The following is a 21,953-nucleotide window of genomic DNA, read 5'->3' as shown; positions in this document are numbered from 1 at the left end:
TAGGCTCCAAGGCATCGTTATAGGCCTGGTGGTCCCTTGGGGTGTGACATTGCCACTGAGCTGAGCCCAGTGCTTGGGAACAAAGGCTGGTAGTGAAGTTGACACTGAGGACATAGCCTCACGAGGGCTGTGCTGGCTGGAAAGGAGAATGGGTCCCTTGTGGGAGACAGATCAGAGGGGCCATCCATCAGTGGCCCTCCTTTGTCAGCTCATCCTGTTCTCACCCACCGACACCCTCCTTCTGACCCACGAGACATCTTCTCATCTTGGAGTTGTCCTTCAACTTTCAGAGCTGACTGACCAGCAAGCACCTGGTTGTGCCTCCCACCCCTCCACCTCCCCCCTCCCCCCGCCACACCCATCCCAGTATTTCCTCATTCACAGTGTTCAAAAGACACTGCACTACATCCTGTGATATTTCTAATCAAGAACACAGGACAATATGCGTCTGATGTCTCCCAGATATAAGAGGAGATTGAAAATGATTTCATTCTCTTGTTTTCCTTTTCAGAAGTTTCAAGGGGAATCGGCCAGCCTTCCCCGGAGCTGGCTCACGGGCCTTTTCAGCGGGAACCTGTTCTAGGAGTGATCCATTCTGCAAACAGGTCTGTGATGCTTTCTACTCTGTCATGGCTGGTTCTCAGTGGCCAGGGGTGGCCCATGCGGGCAGGGGGAGGGAGGGCGAGTGATGTGAGAATAGGGGTCAACAGAGGGGAGCCACGCTCTGCCCAAAGGAGCGTTGGTACTGTTCCCACCATGTGAGTCCTGACCCCCTCCCCCACCTCTGTATTGCTCACCTGCCCTTACCCCCCCTCACTGAAATGCAAATCAGCATGTACATAATAGATAATTAATAGACTGATCAGCCAGCAAGGGAGGTAAGTAGATAAATAATTTTAATTATCCTTGGGTTGCTCATAAATTCCCTCACTGCCTTTTTATTAAACTCTGTTTACAAGAGTCATTTATATTCCATGTCACTGTGCCAAACCCTCCTCCCCTCCTCCTCCCTGGCTCCCTCCAGGTCTGACCTAGGGTGGAATCCCACTGTGTGACCACAGCTTCTGCTTCTAGCAGGGTCTGGGTCCGAGCACAGGTGGTAAAAAGCTTTGCCCAAGTGGCCAGTCTAGACAACAGGAGGGAATCTGGGTTCAGCTTAGCTCGGGAGCTCCAGTCGTCTCTCCCCAGTGTGGCCTGGGCCAACTGGGAACCTTGGTTACACTTGGCACCTGTGCTGTGGCTATGAACTCGTTCTTCTCCCCAGGGATGCCCTTGGCCTATGAATAGCCTTGGCTGAGGTTTCCTCGGAGCTCTGAATGCCAGGAGAGAAAGCAGCTTCATAAACACAAAGTAAAGCTACCACAGAGGATCAGGGCCAGACTCTTCCATGCTACCTAAGAGGTGTGGCTGATGGGAAAACAGGCCATTCCTCCTTCTCCACCCCAGATACCCTGGTTAGTGGGTCTTGGGAGCCACAGTGGAAAATGTGTGCCAGGTTCCCATGGAGCTGAGCGTCAAAGAGGTGCTGGAGGAGTCTGGCTCAGGTGGAGCCTTCCTCATCTGGAGGTGTTATGAGGAGGGACATCTTTCCTTGGGGATCTTCCTTGTGTGCTTTTTCCATCTTGCTAGTTCTTTAGTATTGGTGTCTCCTCATCAGCATGCAGGAAAATGTCTGGGAAGGACCTGGGTGGCCCTAGCAAGGGCTTGCTCTGGTTCCATCCTCCTCCTATGTCAAGGTAACTTGGATTGACTTGATGTCTGGCAATACTAATGAAGAGGTAAATGAGGGCCAGGAGCTTAGCAGGGGCCAGGGAAACACTCTCTGAACCCAGGCATGCCTAGGGCTGCTCTGTTTGCATCAGTTCTCATGACCGGCCAAGTGTCAAGAGCTGGGAATGTGTGCCTGTCCGAGGTGCTGTGCACAAGCGCAGACTACCCCAGCTGGGTGTTAGCTCTTTACACCCATGCTCTGGCCAAGGGAATGTCTCGCACCTGTGTCTTGTTGCTGCTCGTGTTATGTGCATAGATGCTCTCCCTGCACTCAGCAAGGTCGGGGTTGCCCAGCTCATAACTGACAGAGCACCTGGGTTCCCGGGCCCCGAGCACCTATGCTGCAGGCCCCACGTCAGGCGATGCTCTGCAGAGCATGGAGCTGTGTCACTCGGATCCTTCCTAGGTTTTTGCTCCTGGAAATGAAGTCAAGCTGTAGAGGCCGTTGATCTGATCAAACGGGGCCCTGGCTGAGCTCCTGTAGGGCGGTTCTTGATGGTAAAATCCAGATGTCTTCCAGTTGCTGGCCTACACAGCCGCTATGCAGGGTTGAACCCTGGCTTCTGCGGCAGATTGGCACTGGATGGTTAGCTGGGCTGTGCGCTCTCTGCTGATTGTTCTTGACTCCTTGGAGGGAGGCTGTTTGCCCCGGGCAGAGGGAATGCAAGCTGAGCAAATGGAAAGGCCTTTTAAGTTCCACTCGGTAGAATTAAAGTCTGAAAAATGGCTCATTGGAGGTTCCCTGCCCTTTTAAGAGTTTGTTTAGCTCAGAGCTTTGCAGTCTGCCCTGGGCCTTGCTTAGCCCACACAGACTGAGTGGGAAGGCAGCAGGACCAGGAAGAGGAGAAAGTTCATGGGAGGCTTTTCGAACGCCTCTTCCTACGCTAAGGATCATGCTGCCTGGTCACCAAGCCCGCTGTAGGTGTGTTCTGTCTGGACCAAACTCTCAGGAGGTGCGACTCCAGCCATTCCTTAGAGAGCTGCAGCAGAGCCTGGCTTCCTGAAACCCTAACTGAGCCCCTCAGGGCAGCACCGAATCACTGGCTTTTCTCATTCCGTTATGCACAGTCTTAGTATTTTCCCTCCATCTCTGTTTTGTGGAGCTGTGTGGGTGACAAAGGAAAAAAAAGAAAAAGAAAGGCTCAAACTGGTCTCTGGGTGCCACTCCTCATGATAGCTAGGATGACAAGGCTTCCCCAGGTCTCGCTTTCCCCTCCCCAGCACACACTGGCAAGAGCCCTACACCAGCTCCTGCCTCATAGGTCTGAGCCACCAGGACCAATGTTGGGAAGGGGTTGATAACTAATTGATAAAAAGCAGCTAGAGTGATGCTTCCTGTCCTGGAGGAACCGCCGCACTAGAACAACTGTATGTCCCAGCCGCCGGCATGGTGAGGAATAACTGCCGGCATGGTGAGGAATTGAACTCTCACGGAGACACGGGTAGAGGTGTTCTTGTTCCAGAACACGGTTCCCACTGTAGGCGACTTTCCTGGTTGTCACTGAGTATCATCAAGAGCTGTAGAGTGTAACCAAGAGTGGTTGGACCTTCAGTGTGTGTATCTCATTCTCTCCTTCTGATGACCTTAAACCAGCCTGCCTTTAGTTCAGAGATCTGGAGACCTCTAACAGGATTGCTATCTTTTTTCTAATTATTATTTTTCTGTTATTTATGTCTGCCTCTGCCTCCTGAATGCTAGGTTTAAAGGCATCATGACCATGCCCAGCCTCCCTTTATTTTTAATTTTAAAGACTACATCATTATTTTAAGTATATGTGTGTCTGTGAATCTGTGTGTAGTCAAGTACATGCACAGGGGTGCGTGTGCCTGTAGAGACCAGAAGTGTCAGATTCCCCAGAGCTCGAGTTATAGGTAGTCATGAGCCCACATGGTTGATGGGAACCAAACCTGGGGCTTCTGCAGAGCAGTGCATGCTCTTAACTGCTGAGCCATTTCTGTAGCTCAGAGGAGTATTGTCTCTTTAAAGCGAAGACAACCCTTCACATGTCTTCATTACAACACAAGAAGAGAAATAACCGAGGTTCTTCTTGGAAAATGTAGACAAGTGAAGCAAGCAGTCACACCCGCTGAGAGGTCCAGACACTGGGTCCCCTTCCCAGCCCAGATACTGTGTCCCCTTCCCAGCTCTTGAGACATCTCAGGGAAGCAGCTTCTGCCATGTGTCTCTTTGATAATCACTTCTGTTATTTTGTTACACAAAAGTGCCATCTTGTAGCCAATCCTTCCAGGCCTGTTTTGAAGGACACAGGCAGGCCTTAGACACTGACCCTGTCCCCAAATTCTACGCCACGCTTTAAAAGACTAGAAGATGCATTTTTTTCCAAACAGGAATTAGGAGATGATTGTTCACTTTAGAAGCAGTCCTCAGATATATATTTCAAATTCTTTGAAAAGTAGTCTCCCCCAAGGCTTTAAAGCTTAGAAGGTGTATGAATTCTCCACTCTCATGCCCATTGCAGGGAGAGTAGTTTTACTCATCTCCAGAGCCCTCCCCTTCCTCCATGGAGGTCTTTCCCAGTACATAAGATGTTTGTGTGGGGTGTGTTCATACACACTAACATGCACACATATGATCAGGCATGCACACATATGCAAGCATGGGTTCACACTTAGGTACATATGCACACACTTGCCCACATGCTTATACACTCAGATACACATGTGCATACATGTAGACCTATACACACAGCTACATACAGCCACATGCATGCAGACACAAGCATGCATATACGCACACAGGTACCCACATCCAGTGTTTAGCAACATGTCCCCATGGTCAGCTGAAAGGTGATGTTAATTGAATTCTCTTAATCACATCTGTGTATCGGACATTCTGCTCCTAGCAACCATTTCCAGGGAATGAGCAGTCATATCTTTCTCAAAGATAAAGGGAAATAGATGTTGATGAAGTTGCCAGGCAGGTCAGTGGCCCCAGCCCAGGTGACTTATTATTTAATGAGAAAAACAGGAAACCCTCAGAAGAGACCCTTGACTGAAACACCCAAACCGGAAGCTTAGTGTCTGCAGGCTTTGCATTTTGGTGGTGCAGAGCTATGCTATCATGTAGAGTGACATCATCAGCTCCTGCTGGGAGCACCGACCCCCAAGGCCAGCTGGAAGCCCTGAGGGTAGAAACAGGGAAGAACAGAAACCCAGTCCCCAGAGAACTGTCCGGAGGGAAGCCTCAGTGCACGTGTGTGTGACTGTATGTACTCCCAGTAGATGACAGCAGCCAGGTTTCTGGTGTGTTTACATTCAATTTGGGGTTACACGTTTTAAGCATAATTTGCCGAATTGAAATTCACACAGCACAGATGCAAACCACCCAGTCAGCGAAGGTCGGTGCGGACAGCACGTTTGCACCACGGGAGCCCCTCGTTCAGGTGCATTGCAAATTGATCTTCAGTGCTATCTTGTTTTAAAAGTGGCCCTTGCTGTCACCAGCCCTTCCCCTCTCTCACTGTGCACTTTGCAAGTCAGGGTGACCTCCATAGCACAGGAAGCTCAGGATCTGGGGGGAGGCGTTTCTTCTTCCTTCATACACCAGCGCCTGAGGGATGCTGGGACTGCCGAAGGCAAACTCCTGACTTGACGCTGACGGAACAGGAGCTTGCCTAATCACCTGGCCTTGGCTTCTCATCTGTAACACGGAATGCTGGCACCTTTCTGGAAGGCTGCCGTCTATGGCCTAATCCTGGGGAACCCAGCGGATAGGCAAGCTTTTTAATTTTTATTTTTACCTGTGGCCAGTTCTACACAGCCAACTGGGCTCTTAACTTTTTTCAGCACGACATGCTCACATCGCCAGGTTACCACCTCCTCTGTCCACCTTTGTGTCCCCGGCCTTGGCAATCACCTGACTTGGTAACTCTGCCTCTGAGAGTCCAGCTTCTCCATAATCTTTCAAAAGTGGAATCAGCTAGTGTGAGCAGTGTGTCTCCCTTTTAATGGTAGATAATACTCATTATAATGGTGGTGGCAACCTAAGCCTGTCAACCACATGTGGCTCAGGGTAGCTACCAATGAGGCCCAATACAACATCATCAACTTACTTAAAACATCTAGATCTTTGAGCACAAGTGTGTAGGACCTATGTATGTATGTGTGAAAACATTGAGATGCTTAGCATATGTATGTAGTAGAACATATATGTGAGTGCAAATGCACATGTGTATATGTGTGTAGGCCCAAGGCTGGTGCTGGAAGTCTTCCCTGATCACTCTTCACTCTTTTAGGCAGAGTCTCTCCCTGAACCCAGAGCTTAATGAGAAGGCTAATTTAATTAGCCAGCTTGCTGCAGAGGTTCCCCAACTCTGTCCTCCAAGCAATTAAATTACAGCTAGACCACCACATCCACCCAGCATTTAGGTGTGGACTTTATAAATGACATCACACTGCAGTATCACACAAAATAAACATATGTGTGTGCTCACAATCCATGGGCAACAGGTCGGACACTCTGGTTTGTATCTCCACCTGCTGATGGATGTGAGCCCCCCTCCCCCGACCGTGGAGAGAAGAGGCTGCCAGGCATAGATCGTGTTTAATTCTTCCATCTGGACTTGCTGAAAACGGCTGATCCAGAAACTTGTTCTCCATGGAGACACACTGCTGTTTTCCATTCTCCTGCATCAGGCTGGTCCCCATCAACTGGTCTGTAGATGCCGGTGATGGACAGCCAAGGTCTTGCGGGGCCTCTGAGCATCAGCCTGTTCAGGTTCATCTCAGGGGCTGTCTGTCTTGGTATTTTCCCCCAGAGCCTAAAAACAATGCCCTGGAGACCAGAAAGACACCCACTGAGCTGAGCACAGCAGGACAGCAATCACTGGGGCAAGTGGTCTTTGAGGGAGACGCTGTCTTCTCATCAATTTAGACAGAGCCTCGCTACTACTCACGCCCCGTCTCTACCTCCAGAGCTGGGTCTACCTGCTCACGCTGTCCCTGTCTTCAGCTTATCATGCACACAGGGACTCTCCTTTCTCCAGGATGTCTGCATTTATCTCATTGCTATGAAGAAAGGAAAGCCACATTTGTTAGAAACCAGGCCTGCGGATCAGCAAGTGACTTATGTTCTCTCCTTGGAGCGTGTTTTCCTTTCTCATTCTTCCCAGCTCTGCTGGACTCTCAGTGCTCCCCCAGAGCAGCATCGAGCCAACTGGGGACTGTATCCATATCTTATGCTGCCTTAACAGAGTGCTCCGGCCTGGGCGGCCCAAGCAGCGGACATTTATTTTCTCCATTTTGCAGGCTCGAAGCTCGAGATGGAGGTGTCAGCAGAGCTGGCTCCCTCTGGGGCTGGATAAATAAAAATCCGTGTGCAGTCTTGAAGTGGCTGCCGAGGAGATATTGAGAGCGAGAGGCGGTCTCCCTTCTCGTCATCTCCCTGTGTGCTCACGTGGCTGGCCGTCAGTGTGTGTCCGGGCTTTGATAGCTTCTCGTGGCAGTGGGTCAGGCCTACTCTATCTGACCTCATTTTAACTCGGTCACCTATTTAAAGACCCTTTTCTCCAAATATAGTCCTTCTCTGAAGTCCTGGTATTAAGGCTGGCCCACGGCTGTGGTAGCTCTGTCAGCCTGTGCACGCAGAGCCAGGCCTCCCTGAGGTCTGCCTTGGACAATGGTCCCCCCACATACTGCTTTTGATTTCTGGGTTCCCTTCTCACCTGTGTTCCTGAGTTCAGCTGCCTCTGCTGACCTAGAGTTTGGCTGCACCTGCATCCAAAGAAAGGTCTCAGGTTCCCTCACCTCTGAGCTCCTAGTCAGCCTCAAGCTCAGGTACAGAGCCTGCCCCATAGATGGGGACACCACTGTGGGGACAGTCTGCTTACTTTGTCTGTCCCTGCCACTGAGTCCACATCGCAGTGGTGTTGGGTTGGCAGATGTGCATGTGCGTACAACAGGCATCCCACCTGCTTCCACTTTGAGGAAAAACTACCCACCTCCACCCCCACTCCTCTCCCTCTCCCTCAGGGTACTTGAGTATGGGCAGTGGCATGGAGAGATGGCCTAGATAACCAACCCTGAATGCTGAGCGCACAAAGTGACGGTTTGTGAGAAGCCAGGAACGGAGGGCTCAGCAATGAGCACCTTGGGCTCTGAGCTCATAGTTTAGGCCTGAGATGGCCTCTTCAACAGGACCCAGGATAGTAGTGTAGCTCTGTTCCATGGACGCACCTCATTCCAGGAGGGGTTGACAGGACAACCAAGTGACAAGAGAGCCTTCTCAGTGCTTTGCCAAGGGAAACGCTGGCACTGACCACCGAGTTCTGTCTGCTCTGGGTCTTACCTGCAAAACCCTCATCAGCAAGAAGTGTCTCACCCTCAGACATTTAAGCCACAAGTCACCGCCCTCAGAAACTGCCCCCAAATCCTGCCTTCTGCTCCTCTGCCTGGGCACACAGGAGCACTGTGCATTCCTGGCCTGTCTTCCCCCGAGTGCGCAATTAGAGGCCGAGCTTGACTCAAACCTATCTTTGTCTACAGTTGGTCCCCATTATGCTGCCCCTGGTTTTTTTTGTTGTTGTTGTTGTTTGTTTGTTTGTTTTAATTCTTTGGCTCTTTGGGGGCCCGCCACCAAATAAATACACAGAGGCTTATTGTTTCTTGTGAATGCTCACAACTTGCTGCCTTTGTGCGGAAGGAGGCTCCTTCGGACAGGGCATTATCCAATGGCTTCCCACCAAGGCAGTGGCGAAGACGGTGGTCACCAGAGAGGTTTGCTGGCTTCTGGAGTCGTTTTCATTGCTCCTGGAGTAGGAACAGTTTCACAGTAGGAACCGCTTGTGTCGACTTTCCACTGTGTGTGCATCAGCACACTGGGACATCAGGTCGCCCGGGCTCTAACATGCTGTGTAACTTCCTGATGGCATCCCACCCCCCAGAAGCCTCAAGAGCAAGAACTGACAACCTCCCACTTTCCTGGGCACGTGTTTAGTTTCCTGGTTCAGAGCCTGGCTGCTGTTTCCGCTTTGACCGTTTGGATAGAAGACCACAGGCTTTTCTGGTTCAGACCAGTGTTGTTTGGTTTTTCAAGACCGATTTCTCTGTGTAGCCCTGGCTGTCCCGGAACTTGCTCTGTAGACCAGGCTGGCCTTGAGCTCAAAAGTGTCCATCACCACTGCCCTGTTCAGACCAATTTCTAAAGAACAGTTGGAGTTATGTGGGACTCTGGGTCACCCTATCTGCTCCTACAGTAGCTTGGCTTCCAGGCAACCCCCAAGGTTCTGTGGGCAGGTCAGTGTGGCTGGTTGTTTGATTGTAAAGGAAGGGAGACTCAGCACTGGCCTCAGATCCCCACACTGAATAATTTCCATCCTGTCCCGTGGCTGTCCTACTCTGACTTCTCTTATCCTGACTCAGAGCCCTGGGATTCTGGAGTGATGAGGGGTCCCAGTGATGCTATGGAGAGGTTCTGGGGGCTCACCTTACCAAGGAGCGACCTCCCCATAGGGATCATCCTCCTTTGGAACTTCCTGTGACTTCATCTCTTTCTCCCATCTGCTTGGGAAAGGACCAGGGGACTTCAGGAGGAAGGCAGGGGATACGGGAATGTTAAGGAGATGGACAGACAGAGCCTGACACTGACCAAGATCAGGAGGAAGGGCAGAAACAGCTGTTGGGGAGGAAGGAGAGGGAAGACAAAGAGGAAAAAGAAATAGGGAGGGGGGGAGGCAGAGGGCATGGAGGAGGAGGGGGGAGGAGGAGGGAGACAGGGAAAGGGAAGGATGCGCATGCCCTGTCTGGGGCTGGAATCTTCCACTGGGCTCTTTGCTGGGAGCCTAGCCCTGTCCTTGTGGGGACAGAGTGCAGACAGACTGAAGACTCCTCCTCTGAAGTCAGTGGACCCCTTGCACTTTCCTGGTATATGAATGCAAGACACTTTTACATGTACGTACTACATAAAGTCTGCCTAAAAGTACTGTGATGTGGCACATGATGTGACTCTTACATAATGATACTGTCCCCAGACCAAATGAGAACACTAGCATCAGAATCTCTCTCTGTCTCCGTCTCTGTCTGTCTGTCTGTCTGTCTGTCTCTCTCTCTCTCTCTCTCTCTCTCTCTCTCTCTCTCTCTCTCTCTGTGTGTGTGTGTGTGTGTGTGTGTGTGTGTGTATTTGGGGGGGTAGGGATGTTAAAATTTTAATATGTTGCTGATGGCAGGTTGTTTTTTTTTTTTTTCTAGAAACTTTGTTTGTATTTTCATTTTTGAGTCTGTGGGCCTGAGAGCCCATAAATTCCAAACTGTGAAATGTGCCGTGTCAGCAGCCTGTGAAAGGAATTGATATCAAATGCAACAAAAATCTCTAATTTTCCTAGATTCTGCCTCTGCCCTCTACCCTCCTCCAGCCCCTGCTCAGAGTCCTCCCAGCCCCCAAACTGTGACTGAAAGCAGCAGACTGCACAGCTAAGGACGACGCAGCAATCTCCTAAGCAGATCTCATTAATTATGCGTTATTTACAGCCTCTCTTCTACACCGGACCAGCACGTCCTCCCACTCCTCAAACTGTCACGTCATATGTCACCTGTCACGCATGGACACCAGGGTTGTCCTCAAATGCAGCAGGCTACAAGGAGGTACCAGGTACCCCCAGTGCTGCGTTCAATCAGAAACTTGCCCTGTGTCTCTGTAGGATCGACAGTACGCTGCAGGAGGCTGGGACTCAATAGGATCGGAACTATGTGTGATGCAGCAAAAAACACCTGAACTCTCAGGGGAAAATGAAATGAAACATAGGTGACACATTCTAAGCGAGTCAACACCTGGCTTTACTCACACAGACCCTGTGGTGTACAGTTTGCTGCCTGGCACTGCCTCTCCCCAGCTGCCCACCCCACCTGCCCTCCCTCCCCTGGGCTGGGTTCACCGACTCAGTGGGAATTGGCTCTCACTCAGCATGCACAGAGAGGCCAGGGCCCTGGTGTCTTCCCTCCCTCTCCCCTCCAGGCCACACATTCCCATTTTCCTCCTTTCATCCCCACCAAACAGATCTTGATTTAAGAAATCAGACCTGACAGCTATATCTGGTCCTTACCATGCTCCAATTGCCAGGATCTGGAAAATCTGCTGTGGGCAGGTGGGATGGCCTCCAAATGCATTTCCAGGGTGGTGGATTTAGTGAGGACATGCGTGTCAGGATTCAGCGGCACACTGCATGGTTCATGGGCTCTGCCACCAGGTAAATCTGCAGCCTCTGGGAAGGTCCCCAAATCTAAGCACATTCCATGGTGGGCAGACTTAATTAAGGAAGTTATTGGGAGGGCAGCGAAGAACTCTGACGAGGAACAAAGAGTCGGGTTTGGGATTGAATGAAACATAGCTGCAGCAGTGTGAGCCTTTGTGGTCATTAGCTGATTGGGGGTGGGGTGGGGTGAGATGCTAGTGTCTGCCCCGTTGGGGCAGAAGTGAGCAGAGGATGCGTGGCTCTGTCCAGGGTCTTGAACCCTTGTTCCTCTCATGCTGCCCCTGCTTCTTTCAGAAGCCAGGCCCTGCTTCTTTCAGAAGCCAGGTGTCTCCTGGCAGGCACCACAGCCACTCAGAGCCATAACTGGCTGATGGTAATGCCCAGTTTAATCTGATAAACTGGCCCTAGTCCCACGTTCTTCTGAGGGTTCCAAGAGCAGATAAATTGAGAAAAAGGCAATCATTTACTGGAAAGAAGTAGAAAACGGGGTACATCAGTCTGACTCTTCTGAGCAGAGACAGCATCCACGTGCTCACAGAGGGACATATGGAGAATTCCGTCGCCTGCAGTATACGTGTGCTCCTGATGTGGAGGCCCGGAAAATGGCTATATGAGACTGTGTCCTTGCCTCTCAAGTCCCAGTGGGTCCCGTGCCAGCCAAACGCTCCCCCTGCAGCCATAGCTGGGCTGAGACTCAAATTAAGACTGCCTGGTAGCCCCCCCCCCCGCCTTTGGTTCTTTAATGACTTGGGACATTTTACTGCTATAGGGTAGCAGTTCCCTCATCTGCCACATCCCCAAAGCAATAGAGTAGCTAAAAAGAAGAGTGACTTGGTGTGAGCCCCAGAAAAGAAACTTGACCCCACTATATGAACTTGACCTTCTGAGTCCTCAGTCTCCTCCCTGGCTCAGTGCAGGTGGTGAAGCCTGTCTGATCAGAAGAGGTCACTTTGAGTGGCTTTGGAAGATTGTGAAATATACCATAGGAATGGGGTATTGGCAGCATGACATTCTAAATGAAGAGATGCTTCCTGTACCCCAATCTCTAGTGTTCCTGCCACGGAAGATTCTTTTCATGAGGGCAGAGGGTGTATGAAAAGCTGAGGCACAGCCTCCAGGGAGGACTCGTATTCAATACCAACTCCCCAAAGAAAGGCCACACTCCCAAATGAAGTCTGTTTGTGTCTTACTTTTCCTGACATAAAGGAAGCGGGTGATTTTCCCCCAAATGTAGTTTTGCGTTGGTGGAATCAGAATCTGACAGGCAGAGGTCTCCAGTGGCAGAGTTGAGCAGCGGATCTCTCGGAGCGCCTGGCGTCCTGCTGTTCTCTCCTTATGTGGAGCGGGTAGTCAGCCAGCATTCTCTGCAGCGTTGGGCACTTCCAGGCCAGTGCAGGGTGGGCATGGCGGCTGAGTGTGTAAGTGTACGTGGTGCTTTCAGGCAATATGTATGGAACACTTTGTGTGCTGGGGCCGTACTAGGGCCGGGTGGTACCGTCTCCACTCCCTGTCCTGTAGTCTCTGGAGCTCAGCAAGCCCCGTATTAATTACCTTCACTATATACAGTCATTGGAAGACACACAAGAGTGTAGAGCAGCCCTCACATACCAAACACCAGAGAAAACCTTGGGAAGAGGAAACAGGGGAATTGAAGATGGAGCTGGCCCGGCAGCCTTAGCTGCGGCATCCCATTAGGTAGTAGAGGCTGGGCACATCTGCAGTCCAGGCATTGTGAAATTCAAGGTTCAACTCTGTGTCGGAATTGGCTAAGTCACGTGGTGGCCCAGTTTCTCATATCCAGCCGGCAGGGTCCTCCTTCTTTCTCCTGAGCATAGAGAAGCCCATGAAGCCGCCTAGAAAGTTGCAGTGGCTGTGTTCTCACTGTGTTCTGTGAACAAAAGGGCTGTCCTGCACTAATCCCAGCCCCTGAGAACAGTAAGAGGGACTTCAGAGAGAGCCCTCGTTTGGTCCTGTGTCCCCAGGGAAGGGAGGTTTCCCACTCTATGGACCTTGTGAATGACGGCCTAGGAGACTTTGTGGCTCAGAAAGTGAACTACAGGCACAGGGCTATGAGGGTATCATCAGCCCCATGCTGCTCGCCTGGAGGACAGCATTGCCAACCAAAAGCATGTGCAAGGTGCTTCAGTAAATTCCCACACCAGACGCTGAGCGCCACAAATACCTGCTCTATTTAATTATAAATCCACTCCGGCAGCTGGCTTGCAGCCACAGAAGTTTCCTTATCTCCCATGCTTCACCCTGCTGATAAGTGTGGACCTCCCTCATCCCTGGGGCACATGGGAGAGAGAAAACTGACTTCACAAGGGAGGCTCCAGCCACTGCATGTCACAATCTGGCCTTTGGAGCTGGCATTTACAGTCGCTTGTGAAGCATGCTGTTTCCTCTCCACGCACTTAGATCTGAGTATGGGCACCTGTGGGTGCCTGTGTGCCAGTGTACAGGTATGTGCAGGTGTGCATGTATGTGTGTGCACATGCTTATGAAGGCCCAAGCTCTATTTGTCTGGTGTTTTTCACTTTTTGAGACAGGGTCTCTCATTGGCCTGGAGATGGACAACCAGGTGGGTTAGCCTGGCTGGCTGGTAAACCCCAGGGACCCTCTTGTTTTAGTGTCTCCGGCACTAGGATTTACAGGTGTGTGCCATGTCACACAGCTCTTTCTCGTGGGTTCTGGGAGCAATTGAGGTTCTAGCACTCGCTGACTAAGCTGTCTCCCCTGGACTCCTGATTGGCCAGCTACACATGCTTCTTCGTGGTCCTTCACTCCCAGCCCTCTGCCCCTTTCCAGAAGTCCCAGAAGAGGCATGGGAAAGACTGGGAGAGGCTATGAGAAAATCTTTCCAGAAAGGCAGGTGAGCTGAGCTCTCCTGCGGCTCTTCAGCTCCTTTGGCCAGAGAAGATCCCTAGATATATGACTGTGTCACTGGGAGAAGATTGCCACCACCACCCAGGGCATGGTGGCTGGACCAAGGTCATGGGAGGGAGAACTGATTTTGTATATATGGAGACACATCTCCACCCACCTGTCATCAGACCAGACAGGCAACTGTCAGAGTCCCAGTGAGATGCGTGCGGTCCACGCCTGTCCATCTGCCTTGTCAAAAGCCATAGCTTCTCTGGTTTTAGTAAGCCTTCATCCTAAATGACATGTATGTCCCTCAGGCCTGACCTCAGAAGGTCCTGAGCAAGGCTTCTTTGTGTCTGACTCCAGTTTCATTTGCTAACTGGTTGCCTGGGGAGTTCCTGCCTTGACTGCACAGAGAATACACTCTGGGATGCAAGCCTGGCTGACTAAACTGCCTCTCCTTCCCTACACTGTGAGGCTCAGACCTGCACGTGGGTCATGACCCGCTTCCGCATAAGGTCCCCAGACACATAATGAGTCATGAACCTCCACTTCCCGGATGAGAAAAACCAAGGCTTCTGAAGGCTAATGTGAATTCTCCTTTCAAAGTCTGTTCCACCCATGTGATATTCCCAAGATGCTTCCTCCAGAAGGCTTCCCTGATGGCCTTTCTCACACACACACACACACACACACACGGACACACGGACACACGGACACACGGACACACACACACACGGACACGGACACACACACACACACACACACACACACACACACACACGCACGCACACCCACCATGCTGCAGGCCACACTGGCTTATGGCCACTCTCTTGACCACTTTTGCTTGTGTCAATACCATGCTTTGGCTTGGCTCCACTCCTGTCTGAGCCCCTCTGGGAGTCCACCTGCTGCCTGGCGTGTGTTGAGTCCAGCACCTGCCTCCCTGTCACAGGCAGGGCTGGAGTGGTCCACGGCCGTTCCTTGCCTGGGGTCATTAGTTATTTTTAGCAATCAATGTTATTGATGCTGTGATCGCAGAGGAAGCCACCAGAGAGCTCTTCTTCCAACTCATTACATTGAGAGTTGAACTATCCCCCTTTTTATATAAATCTTGACACATAAAGATAAAATACACCACTTTCTGAGGGAAGTTCTGAACCAGAGGCCAAGAGCTGGAGGTGGTTTCCAGCGCTTGAAGCAGCATTAAGGATGACTCTGGAGAGTGATGGGGGCACACCAGGAGGCTGGCCTGGGGCTGTGTCACACCTAGGAAGGGGTGGCTCTGGACTGTCCCAACACTGGAATGGAGCAATCAGGGGAACCGAGTAGAACAGAAGATACACAAATGCTCCTTGCTGGCCTCAGCCTAGTGGTCAAGGGCAGAGCCTACTGTTGACAGAGGCTGAGGGCTGACAAGGCCACTGGTCCCAGTGTCTGCTGCTCCTAAAAGCGGCCCTGGCTATCCGCCCTGAACTCCAGGGAGGAAACAGTCTGGCTTGGGACACACATGTCCCTGGTCTTAAACCTCAGTTCCACAGCCTTGAGGGGAGGCCAGGGAGGTGAAGCAGCCCTCCCCGGATGGTGAACACAATCAAGTTGTGAGACCCCTGAGCAGGCAGGGGCTGTGGAGACTCACTGGAGGTCAGGTGCTCTTTCTGCCTGTAAAAGGGAGGGGTATGAACAGCATCAGACAGCTGTTGGTTCTGAGTCTGTGATAATTTTTCATGTATGAAAGTGCTAGGAAGATGAGTGTGTCCCCAGCCCTCCCCCATGTGTGTCCCCAGTCCTCCCCGTATGTGTCCCCAGCCCTCCCCCATGTGTGTCCCCAGTCCTCCCCGTGTGTGTCCCCAGCCCTCCCCATGTGTGTCCCCAGCCCTCCCCGTGTGTGTGTCCCCAGCCCTCCCCATGTGTGTGTCCCCAGCCCTCCCTATGTGTGTCCCCAGCCCTCTCCATGTGTGTCCCCAGCCCTCCCCATGTGTGTCCCCAGCCCTCTCCATGTGTGTCCCCAGCCCTCCCCATGTGTGTGTCCCCAGCCCTCCCCGTGTGTGTCCCCAGCCCTCCCCATGTGTGTCCCCAGCCCTCTCCATGTGTGTCCCCAGCCCTCCCCATGTGTGTGTCCCCAGCCCTCCCCAGCCCTCCCCATGTGTGTGTCCCCAGCCCTCCCCATGTGTGTCCCCAGCCCTCCCCAGCCCTCCCCATGTGTGTGTCCCCAGCCCTCCCCGTGTGTGTGTCCCCAGCCCTCCCCATGTGTGTGTCCCCAGCCCTCCCCGTGTGTGTCCCCAGCCCTCCCCGTGTGTGTCCCCAGCCCTCCCCCGCACCTGTGATGCTCATCCCTCCTTGCTTTCCACTCCTCATATTCCGTCTGCAGGAAACAGTGTCGTCCTCAATTGTGTTACTGTTCTCATTACTGAACAAAAACTGACAGAAGCCACTTGAAGGAGGAAGTGCCGTGGCTTATGATTTCGGAGGGACTTCACCCCATCATGGTGGTGTTCATGATAGGCATGTGAGTTAGCTACCTCTTCGTAGTTCCTGGGGAAAGCAGAGGGCAGGCCAGAGCCGGAAGCTGCAAACCTCTGAGGGCCTGCTCTAGTGCCCCTACTTGTGCCAGAGAGGCTCCATGTCCCAGAATAGCAGCACTCGGTGGGAAGCAAGAGGTAAATCCTACACACCCCTCAAGGGCATTTCTACTTTGGGGAGAGAGGGAATGAAGTACAGTGCTCAGGAAGGAGGGAGCAACCATCATGTGAGAGGCTAGAAACAGGGCTGTGGGGACTGAAGCTGTCTATCACATCTCTGAGCTCAGGGCTCAGGATGGCAGTGCCCAGAATGGAGAGATTGGAGCCAGCTGCTGGGGCCTGGGAGAGAATGGGGAAGGATTAGGTGCCATGCCAGCAAGAGGCTGAGTCTAGAGCTGGAAGGATCTGGAAGACAGCTGGAGTAGAGGAAGAACTTTCCTTAAGCAGACAGGCAGACAGGCCTGCTGACTCTCTGAGTATGTCCTTACCTGTCAACTCTCCTGGTGGCCCCGGCACCTGGTGAACGGGGGACACCCGTTTCAAAGAGATGCAAGGCCTGCTCCATGAGCACCTGTATAAATGGGATGGCCGTGAACAGGAGTGTAATTGCCAGAGGTTGGGCAGGACAGGAGAGAAAGGGCTTCGAGGTGAAATCAAGAGCCCGTGGGGGTCTGCTGTGATGGTGACGTTAGGAAGGACCCCAAGGACATGAGGGCAGACAAGTGGGGCTGGTGACACCTGGTTCTGCTTGGAGGGAGGGACGAGGGCTGCCCTAGGGACATCAACACCCTAGCCTGGTCTGACTCAATGGTTCACAGACTACGCCCAGTGGGGATGACAGGTGACCCACGATTCTTGCAATGTGACAGTTCTGAGAAAGATAAGCAGGTCAGGAGGTGTATCCCCCAAACCAGTTATTCTGAGTAACGGTGAGGTTCTGAGTAGTCAGAATGAGCCAGGGTCTACCAGAAGGTCCCCAGACAGGGAGTCTGTCCATCCATAGTCATTGTGAGATATGTCCCCACTCCCCAACCCCATCTCTCACCGCCAGAACAGAGCCTACCTCAGAATTCCCAATCTTCCTGGTAGAGGCAGGTCCTAGGAGACCTCAGCAACATGCCTACCCTGTGTTTTGGCTTCTGGGCATTCATGTTGTAAGCTCACAAGGCATGTTGCAGAGCCCAGAAGTTGGAATGCACAGGAGGCCAGCATTCTTTCTGGTGTCCCCTCCTCCTCCCCTCCTCCTCTCCTCCTCTCCTCCCCTCCTCCTCCTTTCCTCCCCTCCTGCCCTTCTCTCTGCAAACCTAAAGAGAAAAGGGCCCATGGAGGCCCACAGGCATTTGTCCCATGGTGGACAAAGAAAATAAATTCACAGGAAGAGAAAGGCAAGGGTCTCTCTGCCTTTGTCTAGGTAGGAATGCCAGGCCAGAAGGCAACCATGCCTCAATGGAGAGTATGCCTGCTCTTCCCTGGTGCCATCGGCCTGCCAAACAGAAGGCTTCTTCCACGTGACTGCCCTACTCACCCCAGAGCCACCAGTGGTCCCAAGGCTCCTGGCATCAAGAAAGTTCCCCCTGGTGGCAGTTCCTAGCATTACACACCTCTCACACCACTTAGAAGAGAGTAAGGCAGTGTGTACAATGAGATAGCATAATCCAGCTGGCTCTCAGGTGGTGACTCTGGCCAGCATCTGAGGAGGCCCCAGGTGTCTGGTGCTCACTCCCTGCTGGTTACTGTTTCCCTCAGTCAACAGTCAGCAGTGCCGGCCGGATCTTCCTCTCTCACACAGTTGACAGCCTGGATTGATCTCTCCCTTTCATTTTCTCATACCAAGGGAGAAAGAGCTAGTAATCGAGAATCTCTGGGGCGGGGGTGGGGGGGTGGGGGGGTGCGGCCGGTTGACGCCAAGCGTGCAAGGGTGTGGCCCTCTCAGGAAGTCAGGTATTGACTCTGGCATACGTTGGCCGCAACCTCTGCTACAGGTGAACAGGGCTGAGAAATCAGCATGACAGGGGCAGGAATGTCGCCTCTTTCCTGTTGAGACAGCACTGTGGACTGCCGTAGGGGGCCTACTGCAAGAGGGCACAGGGAACCTAAGCCCTAATGCTGAGAAGCAAGAAACCGCCAGCTAGTCACCTCTTAGTTCTGGGTAGCCACTATGGCACAGGATCCAGTCCAATACAAAGCAGCCATACATGATACCTTAAGGCTTGGAGAGGTGAGATGGGGCTGCTTCCCTACGGCACCCATCTCCAGAGGATCGGCAGCTGCTAGTGGCTTTCTTGCCCATTGGCTTTCTGTATATACAGGCATGCCCATGCAAAGAGAACCTAGTACCCCAAAATGCAGGGAGCAACTGGTTGTTATTGAGAGATCTTTGAGAAATCACACGGACTTCCAGAGGGATGCCTTCAGAATCCAGTTTCCCTAGTGCATTTAAGTATTTGTTTACACAGCATTACCTAGTTGATGGAGAGGCTTTTGGGCGGAAAAGATTGTATTTCAGAATGTGCAGAGATTCTGCTAATTGAGGTTGGTGAGAACTGAAGACAGGTGTCTCTGGGATTGTCACAGAAATTAGTGGCAATATGTGATGGTATCTAGAGTTGTCGTCATCTGCATGGGACTTGTTATCAATGCTTCAATTTCACTGCTGATCAGTTTGGAAACAGGGTTGGGCAGTGGAGATTCTGGGGGCCTGTTCATGACTCCACGGCCATTCACTTGGCTGCGACAGAAAAGGTGCATGCTGGTGTCGGCTGCTTCTCTGTACAAGAGCTCTGAGTCAGAAGAAGACATTGCTGCTCTTGGCCGGCTTCATAGCACATGATCCTCAAACATCCTGCCCTCCCCCAGCCCTGCAGGGGGGTCGCTCGCAAGCAGGTCTACAGATGATAGCCCAGGCTTGGCAAGTGGTGCCTCACGTCCAGCATCACACAGACACCTGTGTGGGGGTTTGAAGCTACACCTGGTTTCACAAACTCCAGGACTTCCGGTGAGTTCCCTGCTTCTCAGTGGCAGGGCTGAAAGGGGGTCAAGGACCCCACGCATGCCATCTCTCTGGCCCAAAGTCCAAGAGGACAACAGTCATGAAGGAGGCAAGTCCCCATCTCCACACCTGTTTCTAGCTGTCTCCTGGGGGCCACTGGGAGCTCAGCTCCTCCAAGGGGCCCTGATGCCACCACTGGACACATCACACCCGTCTTTAATGGCTTTCTTTTTGTTGTTTTTATTTCCCAAATAAAGACATGGTATATGAATTCAGTACAGCATTATTTTAAGAAAGTTATGAAATACTATAAACTTGGGGTTTCTTTTTTCTCTTCCAAAATAGTTCCTAAACCCCAAACAGCACACAAACGTTACAAATGAGTCTCCATGGCAACCCCATGTTTGACAGATTGTCCACTTCTGATCAGTGCCATGAAAATGTGGCCCAAGCCAGCATCAGTTGGCTTTGAGAGGCAAATGATAGGATTTGCTTGGAGGATAGCCAAGCAGTTCTACCTGTGGGACCCAACTCTCAAGGCGGGAAGGAGCCAGATCCCTGTAGCCACCAATGCTTCTAGCCACCGTGCTCTGTCAGCAGGGACGGGACGTGGGCCGGTGTTAGGAGTGACTCTTAGGACAGCAGATTTAGCAGCACAGTCCAGGGCTGCCTGCCACGTCCACTATGCCCAGGTCTCTGAAGGCCTGTCGCTAGTGCATGCTACCAACTTCATCGGAGTTTTCTGAACATCAGACCCCACATTCCAACCCACAGTGAGGCAGATTGATCTCAACACGCAGAGCTTTAATATATTCTCTCCGCTCTGGAAGCAGAGCAGGGAGCTGTGAAGGACACAGCTAGTGACAATGGCTGCCCTTGTCACGTGGGACAGAAAGGCCAATGATTGTAGCAGGTTCTCTCCTCACGATGGCTTGTTCTACTTCTGAAAATGAAAGCTCATCAGGTCTTTTTGGAAAACAAAACCACTCTGGCTCTTGGCATCAGGGGCTGATTGTTTCTTGGTTCTGGTCTCTACACAAATCCAAGTGCAGAAAATCCCCTAGCAGGGTGGCTTCAACATGAATCGCTTCAGAGGTGGGTGCTCATGCCCAGCAGAATTGGGGGATCTGTGTGGCTCCCTACAGGTCAACCATGCTGGCCTGCCCACCAGCTGCAGCTACATTTTGGACCAATACTGGATACTCATGCTGGGCTTGGAAGAGACACCACACCAGGTTGGACCCAGGTCTCCAGGGATACTCGAGAATGATAACAAGCTGCTCTGTGTGTTATTGGGTGCTGGCCTTACCTGTTCAGCCATTTCCTCCAGGATCCTCAAAAACTCTTTAAGCCAGCAAGCCACCTTGCATCCACTCTGTTCTGCAGCTGCCCTCCATGACCACCCAGGAGTACCTTCCCTCCACCTTGGTGAAGATAGCCACTTCCCCACAGGGCTTTCAGCTAAATCAACGCAGCTCACCGAGCCAGGAGTTCTCAGGCTGGGTACAAGCTGTGGGTCCAATTCACTCTCTTGTCATTTTTCATTCCGAATGAAATTAAGCTCCCGAGAGTAGAAAAGAACACTTTCCTAAGAAGAAAATGCATCAGCGAATCCCTAAGGGGGAACATTTGACACGGAAGTTTCCTTGAACTTCATTCAGCCGACACAGAGAGGCGCCCTCTCCCCTGCCTTCCTCGTCCTCATGGTTGGTTTTCTGTCCAGCTCCTGCTTGACATATGCAGATGGGAGCCTGAACATCTCACTGCACCTGCCTGAACCCCAGACCCTTCTCTCCAAACCCCTCCAGAGCTTCTGAGGTCAGAGATAACCTGCAAGGCATTTGGTCGGCTTTGCCAGGCACATCTGCAGCCACCGGGCCGCTGTGACTCTCCTGCGTCCCTTCTCCTCTGCATTTTCTTTCCAGATATATTTGTCTCAGCAAAGTCTGTGGGTCAGCTCAATGATGATCAAATTAATGGGCCGAGCCTGTGTTGACACGTCTGTTTGCAGCCTGGCAGCATGTTTATCTCCCTGGTGACGGCCCCCTTCATTATGGTCTCTGAGCACCCAACGCCGTACTGCCTGGCGCCCAGAAAGCTTGCCCGAGTGCATAGATTTACTTAAAAGCACAATCAGCCTCAAGGCTATGTATTGATTTTAACACCTTTTGATGCGTGAAAAGCCCTTGAGGAAGGCAGTTGAGCGTCCAAATAGTTGGGCACAAATTCCAGCTCTGCCCACCAATTTTATCACCGAATGGGTTCTTAAGCTGAGCTGGGCACACTGGTCATTCCAGAAGAGTGCTGACTAAGTGTCCAAAGGGTAGTGAGACCAGCTCAAGATGACCATTCCCAAGCTGTCCAGGACCTGGTAGCTCCTGGGCCTTGGCTCCAAGCCCTCCCCTGCCCCCTGTAAGGTTTGCTGTGAACAGAAAAACCCGCTTGGGCTTGAAGAGGACTTGAAGCTCCTGCGGCCTCAGTGTTGGTCTGTACGAGAGCTGGACCAATGTCTGTCTGGCTCTGAAGGTCTGGGAAAATCTGGTATGGGCACCTGACCCCAGAGGGGACTTGTGTAGTCTGGAGATGGCAGCACTTCATCTT

The 21,953-nt window shown here is 52.0% G+C and overlaps 1 protein-coding gene across 8 annotated transcripts in view; it reads left to right on the top strand.

Moving 5' to 3' along the window:
* Nucleotides 1-508: 508 nt before the first annotated feature.
* Nucleotides 509-21,953, top strand: part of Rbfox3 (RNA binding fox-1 homolog 3) — a 184,703-nt gene continuing 163,258 nt past the window's right edge. For 7 of the 8 annotated variants that reach the window (XM_059272234.1, XM_059272237.1, XM_059272235.1 and 4 more), the window contains exon 1: nucleotides 514-605. The gene's annotated coding sequence lies outside the window, so the exon portion shown is untranslated. Of the gene's footprint in view, nucleotides 606-21,953 lie in introns of all 8 variants that reach the window. The other variant, XM_059272233.1, reaches the window with a different exon arrangement.

The sequence above is a fragment of the Peromyscus eremicus genome, chromosome 8a (assembly GCF_949786415.1).
Source record: "Peromyscus eremicus chromosome 8a, PerEre_H2_v1, whole genome shotgun sequence".
Lineage (NCBI taxonomy): Eukaryota > Metazoa > Chordata > Mammalia > Rodentia > Cricetidae > Peromyscus > Peromyscus eremicus.
Note: the sequence above shows the minus strand (reverse complement) of the source record. Positions and strands in the feature narration are given on the sequence as shown.